This window comes from Strigops habroptila, chromosome 12 (genome assembly GCF_004027225.2).
Source record: "Strigops habroptila isolate Jane chromosome 12, bStrHab1.2.pri, whole genome shotgun sequence".
In the NCBI taxonomy this organism is placed as follows: Eukaryota; Metazoa; Chordata; class Aves; order Psittaciformes; family Psittacidae; genus Strigops; species Strigops habroptila.
Genome location: NC_044288.2, coordinates 1160041 through 1167041, shown reverse-complemented (window position 1 = coordinate 1167041; position 7001 = coordinate 1160041).

Below are 7001 nucleotides of genomic sequence, written 5' to 3'. Positions count from 1 at the left end.
CCCTGACTGTGGCCACCGTGGGGGTTTGCTGCAGTGGCCTTTGTGCCCTTCAGCCTTGCAGGAGGATGATAAATGGATATTTGGAAGCTAAAGAAAAGCCATTGGGTGTTTTGAGTTTTGCAACTGCTGGGAGCTGCCATTGAAGCACTGGGGGATGGTTGTGCCACCGGCTGTGCCATGGGCAGCCCAAAGGGATGTTCTGCAGCAGCATGGCCTGTGCCATGGTATATGGGGCAGCAGCGCCTGGGGAGAGCTCATGTCCCCAGGAAGCCTTTAGAGCCAAGCATCTGCTCTGAGACCTGTCCCTGATCCATATTACGAAGGACTTGCCTTTTGCAGGGGCTCCACAACCATTTAACAGCCGGGATGAGAGGGAGATGCACGTCCCGGCTTTTACCTGGCCACTTCTTCTCCCAGCTGGATTTTATTGCTGCTTTTCATCTCAAAAGCCCATGAGCCCAGGGGAGGGTGTGCAAGCTGGGCCATCCCTTAGCACAGTGCTCTCGGCTCAGCCACCAGTGTGTGACCAGGTGATGGCCATCACGAGGACACTCTTCCGAAGAGATGGAAAATCTCCAGCTGATGTCAGGGCTCGTGCCAAGCCCTCATTTCCAGCCCATTCCCTGCTTTCATTTTTCCTCCTGACTGGGGGCTCCTTCTGGACATGGGGATGCTCAGAGGTGACCTGGTCTCCTGGAAGGTGGACCAGATGGCGCTCACCAAGTGTGTTCTTCTTGCAAGCAGAGAAGATGCTGCTTATGGAAGCGGGAGAAGAGCCGAGACTCTAAAGAAGAAGTAGGACATCAGCAAGCCACCTCATCTGGCTTTGTCTCAAAGCACAACCCCAAGAGGCGGCTGTGTGGTGGGCAGTGGTGACCTGCACCCTGCATGCTCAGCCGGCAGAGCTGAGGGAAGTTGCGCTGGAGGTTGAGGGCAGGTTTTGTGTTCATGGTGGCCCTGCTGTGCCCTTTCCTTGCTCAACAGCTTGGGTGGTGCTTGGGGACAATTCCCTGTGCAAAAGGATATGCTGGGAGCTGAGAAGCTGTCGGGCCATGGCACCCGGGGAGCTGGAGACCAGCATCATCTCTGGCCAGGAGCAAAGGGAGAACCGGGGAAAGGAGTGACCACAGCTGGGAACAGAGAAACAGAAGTGAGGGGCTGTTGTACACCTATGAGAGCTGCGGGGACCCGGTCCCTGCGCCGGTGCTTTCCTGCTCCAGAAAGTGGGGTGCAGGGCTTGGGACTGGCTAGTGACCCTGGGTGCATGGGGTGGTGAGAGCTGGTTGATGCCCGGTGGGCACTGACTCACTCCTCTGTCTTGTCACTTGTTTTTAGGCATTAACATCCACTATTGCAGAGCCCCCAGGGAGCTCAGAGTGGAAAACATTGTGTTCCTCACCCCAGCCCACCCCTTGCTTAATGAGCGCATTAACAACAAGCCCCTGTTTATTTATATCAATTTCAAAATCTCCGAAGACGCTCCTATATATAAGCAGGGCATCAGATCCCATCCCTGTAATGGGTCATTAATGTATTTTAAGCGAGAGAGACAAGTTCGCATTGGCAGAGAGGAGGATCAAAAATGCTTTTATAGCAAAATGACCAAGAGTGCCTTTTTGATTGCCTCTAAATTCCCAGTGAATAAATGAATAATAGAAAAATAAATGAATAATAGATATATCAGTGAATTAGATATTGCAATGCAAGGATAATATGTCACCCTGTACCCGTGCCAGAATATTTGTTTAACAGGACAAACAGGGAAAGTCAATACAGAAGGTGTGTGGGGACATGATAAACTCTCCCGGTTGCATCACTGTCGGTGACAAACTCCGGGTGCTGCTTCAGGTGGGTGATTTCTTGGGGTGCTGAGTCCAAACTGTGCCCTACGAGGATGCAACCTCCGCTCGGGTGTGTTCCCGTGTCAGGACCAGCCAATGCACTGATGGCCCGTGAGTGCTACCGTTACGCTGCCATGGGAAGCGGCGCTGCCACCCGGTGCCATGGGGTGCAGTGGCCAACTATTGGGTGAGCCCCAGCCTTGGAGCTCTTTCTGCGTCCAGGGGTGCCCTGTCCGGCATGTCCCGTGGCTGAGCTGCTCTGGAGTGATGTGCACTAGAGGGAGACAAAGCCCCACGCTCTGCCTGGGGTGCAGGGTGCCCGGTGGGAATGGGTGCCCCATGGCGTGGGAACCCCAGTCACAAGCGCTGTTGTGGCTCTTCCCAGTGCAAGGTCCAGCCGGATGCACCATGGATGCTCCTGCATGGGCTGGGAGCATCTTGAGGGCTCAGGTCTGGATCTGGGGTGAGCTGAACTCAGGCTCTTCACACCCTTGGGTCCAGCAATGGTGTGGCACCCGCTGCCGAGGTCCCTTGGCCGAATGCGCAATAGCACATGGCTTTCCTGTGCAGTGTCCGTGCTGGGGCTGCGGTGCCGGTGTCATGGTGCCAGTGTCATGGTACCCGTGCCCAGGCTGTGGTGCTGTGCCCGGGCTGCACTCCCTGTGCTGCCCTGCGTGGCCTTGGCTGCTGCTGTGCCACAGCAGCGATCGATGTCCCCGGCCGCAGGAGCACCCGCGGGCCCCGGTCAATAGGCAGATGGGGCTGTTTGTGGCTTCGCCCTCGGAGCCGCTGGCCACGGCCGGCAGCGGCTCGAGGCTCTGAAGCCACATGGGAAGAGTGGTTGAGGCTCCCGCAGCCGCCGGCACCATCCTCTCCCCCCAGGGCAGATCCCTGCCTGTTCATCCTGCCTGTGCTGCCCGCACACCAGAGTGGTTTCCCTGGGGTCTAAAGGGCTTAAAACCTGTGGGATTGGGTTTTTCTTCAGCCCACAAGAGGCAGTCCCTCCCTTGGAAGAAGGTCGTCTCTGAGTGATGGTTTAGGACTGCTCTGCCAAGAGCATGTTTTATTCCAAATAGATGTAACGGGTATGAGTGAGAACAAAAATACTTGATATGTTGCTGTAATCCATCTCCACCCCTCACCTCCCTCCACTTCAATGCTTCAATGGATGCTTCAATGCTTCTATCCCTAAACCTAAACAAATGTCAATTGTACAGTGGCAAGAGCTGGGGTTAAAAATAGGGGACGAACTGAAATTTCAAGTATTGCACTTGAGATACAGTGAGGCTGCCCACCTACCCAGCACTGGGTTTGGTGCGTGTAGGTTGCGTGATTAAATGCAGCTTTAGTTATTTATTTATTCTTTATGCCTCCCCAAAAAAACCCTCCCTAATCTAGAAGTTACTCAAGTAGGTGGCATTTCCCATCACAGCACTCCTGGCCCCCCAAACATGTGGGTAAACTCAGAACTTCAGTGTGTAACATTGGACATGGCTTTGTTTGACTCCAAGGGGTGCAGTGCCAATTCCTCCCAGTGGAGACCCTGCCTGAGAGCTGGATCTTTAACAAGATCCTGAACATCCTCCTGCTGACGGGTTCACTCTGGGGTGTTTGTCACCAGCAAACATGATGTTACAGCATCTCCGAGGTGTGAATTGTGTCCGTGGGGATGGTCACTGTGAGAAGCCTAGGCTGGGGCCGGGCTGTGCACGTGTTTTGGGCTGGAAAGGAGCAGAGTTGGTTCCTCTGATCTATGGGGGTTTTGCCATCAGGAAAAGGCTCACGGAGGGTCATGGGACATCTCATGGGCAAGGCTGGAGCTGCACCCCATGAAACTGGGATCATGCCTCTCCCCTGAGCTCTCCCTGTGAATCTCTTTGGGGTTGGGGGCTGTTTTCCCACTGGCAGTGCCAGGTTCAGTCTGAGCCTCTCCCATGCCCGAGTGCTCTGTTTCAGTGGAGTTGGTTTGTTTGTTTTCTTGCCTTTTGCTCTATTTCTGCCCTGTAGAAAACCCAGTTTCTGTTCCTGAGGCTGCAGCGACACCACCCCGCATGCTCTGCCACCCGGGGAGTAAAAAAATATCACCTGTCATTAAGACACCTCATTAGTCACAGCCAAGGTCCTCAGAGCAGCCCCCGTTGACCATCCCATGACCCTCTAGATTTGTTGTATGGGGCCACCAAGCCACGACATCCACAGGTGCCATCCTGAAGCCTTTCCCATCACTGACGTGCTGGTGGTAACATCAGGGAGGGTTTTTTTAGCCAATGTAAGTGATGGTGATGTTCACCTCAGCCTCTCTGTAGGAGAGATCTCCTTTGCTGCAGGACTTGGGAGTGTCACCTTGCATCTGAAGGGTTGGCTCTGCATTGAGTTGGGGGAGAGAGGTGAAGGCTCCAGTTTTCCATTTTCCTAGTAGTTTGTTTGTACACTTGATGGAAATAGCTGTGTCATTAGAAACCACAGGTTCCCCGCTGTTGACATCTCCATTAATGAAGAAATCATTGCTATTTGCAGGTCAAGAGCTGTGGTTTGCAGCCAGTTACGCTAATGAAGACTGTGGTGTGCCCAGCCTCATCTGGCTCTGCTCCAGCACCCGTGGAGGATTTGACCCACGCCACCGAGTGCTTTCCCCAGTTAAACAGTGCGGCAGCAGCACCAGCACCTCCCATCACCTCCCAGCTGGAGGTTGGAGGTTGCAGACGGCCTCCGACATGCCCCGAGCCACACAGGCTGGTCTTGTGGCTGGCAGGGAGCAGCCGTTCCCATCCTGGCCTCGGTCCTCAGCGTTGCTGTCAAAGGAAGGAGCTCCCAGGTAGGGTGAACCAGGGAAATAGGGAAGTGATGCTGCAGAATCAGGTTTTGGAGGGCTTCCTACGATTTGGCAGCTGGGAGATGGATGGAGAGAAGCGTGGCTGGTGCTGAGTCCATGGCAGCTCCACTTATTCCCTGATGCCAGGGCCCAGGCACTGCTCTTGCCCCTGCCCATGTGACAGAGTGCTCTGACTGCAGGGACACCTGTGCTGGCTGTGGCCCTGGCTATTCCTCTGCAGCTGGGCTCCATGAGAGGTTTCCTTTAAACCATCCCATCCATCCGGTGTGTGCTGGAGGCATGGGGAGACATCCATCCATCCATCCATCCATCCATCCATCCATCCATCCATCCATCCATCATGCAGGTAGTGATGGATGTCAGACTCATCCCACAGATTGTAAAACTTCATTTCAGTCACTGAGGACGTGCACCTCTCCTCTCATTTCTATTCTGGGCACACTTGGAGGAGAAGCTGGGACAGATCTGCCTCGGCGGGGTCTGGCAGGTCCTGCCCTCACAGACTGCCATGGCTCCATGTTTCCCAAATTGCTGGGCACCCACATGGGGTGAAACCAAGCCCTGGGGTTTGGGATCTTCATATTTAAGATTAAACACCAGTCGCCCATTAAACACCAGCCATGGGGAGGGATATGGCTGGGAAGTGGCAGCTCCTTACACCTCTGTGAGTGATGTCCCCTCTGAGCCAGCTGTCCCCGGGGAGTGCCCCAATGCTGAGACCTGTCAGAGCCTGACTCGTCCCGGCCCCCCTGACCCCAGGCGCTGTGTTTCCCCGGGCAGAAGCAGAGCGAAGCCTTGACTGTGCTGGTGCCCTTCTTCTCCTGATCAGTGTTTTGGGGCAGATCACCTGCCCTGGTGGGAAGGTTTCTTCCCACAGTGGGTCATTGCTGGGGGAAATCTAGGGGGAGGCAACAGCTTTCTGCCTTGTATCAGAGAATATAATTATGCGTTTTCCACCCCTGTTTCTTAACACAAAGGAGGAATGTGCAGTTATGTGATCACAGTTTGCTGCAGTGAATTATTTAGTCAATCTGTCCTGGAGCATGTTGTTGAGGCTAATGTTGCTTGTACTAATGTAGGAAATCATTAAAGATCAATAAAGAAATCATTAGCAGTGTGACGCCCTCGCCGAACCGCCCGAGCTACAGATATACCACTTAATCCGGCCATAAAAACGGCACCATGAGCTCATTTTAATGGGTGTCAGCAAGATTGATTGGCTGGGGGCAAAGGTTATAACAGCAATTTGGGAGCAGGACCACTAATGCACTTGTAACTCTTTGGTACACTTTAATGCAAGTTAAACAGAAAATGCCCTAGAAACCGCACAGAGTCGTCCTGAGCAGACGGTTTAAAAGACTTTCAATGTAATGCAAGATTTAGGAATAGAAATAGCACAATAGAGCAGATGGATTTTACTTAGTTAAAGCAAAACAAGCCATAACACCACTCAATAGAGACGACTCCAAGCAGCCTCCGGCAGGGCTGGCATGAAGGGTGAGGGTTGGGGTTCAGTCCCTGGTCCAGGCTTCCCTTTTTGCTTTCCCAGTTGTGATGGGGCTTTGCTTGGTTTACCAGCTGCTTTGGAGGAGGAATGTTGCAGAGCATTCAGCTCTGCTCACCTTAAAGGCGTTTTCTGCAATGCTCCAATTTTTGGTGTGCTCTCATGGCTTTTTCCTGTTCCTAGATGAGCATCAGGCTGTGGGGTAACCTGGAGCAATTCCGTGCCAATGCCTCAGTTTCCCTACCTGTGAAATAGGCTCAGTGATAGGTTATGTGTTGAACAGTGTCCCCAGCAGTCCACTTCACAGCACTGGTGGACAGGGCTGGAGGTCCTCCAGGCACGGGTGCTCCCCTGGCACCAGCATGTTTCCTGTGCAGGGCTGTCTTCCTCTTCTCCACACTGAAGAGATACCAGGGACTCAGGAAAAGCTGTATTTACATAATGAGGCCACATCTCCCTACAATCCTGACGAAGGGCATTGGATTAAGTAGACAAATTCCAATACTGAGGAGGGGAAATTGTGGTGGTACCAAAGTACACTAAAGCAATTAGTGGGCAGTGCTGCTGGGCTCCACTGTTAAATTCTGTGGTCACTCACATTTAATGAAACCCCATCCCAACAAAGACACATCAGTTGTGACCTCCTCATACTTCACGCTGGCCACAGGCACACCACAGCGGTATCAAGAGTGATTCGAGGCATTAAGGAAAATTACTTATTGCAAGAAAGAGCCTAATGAAAAAGCACAACCCAACTGACCAAACTCAGCGAGCCTGAAATAATGGGAGTGTGGTTTTTCTTTCCCTGCTCGTTGGGTTTAAA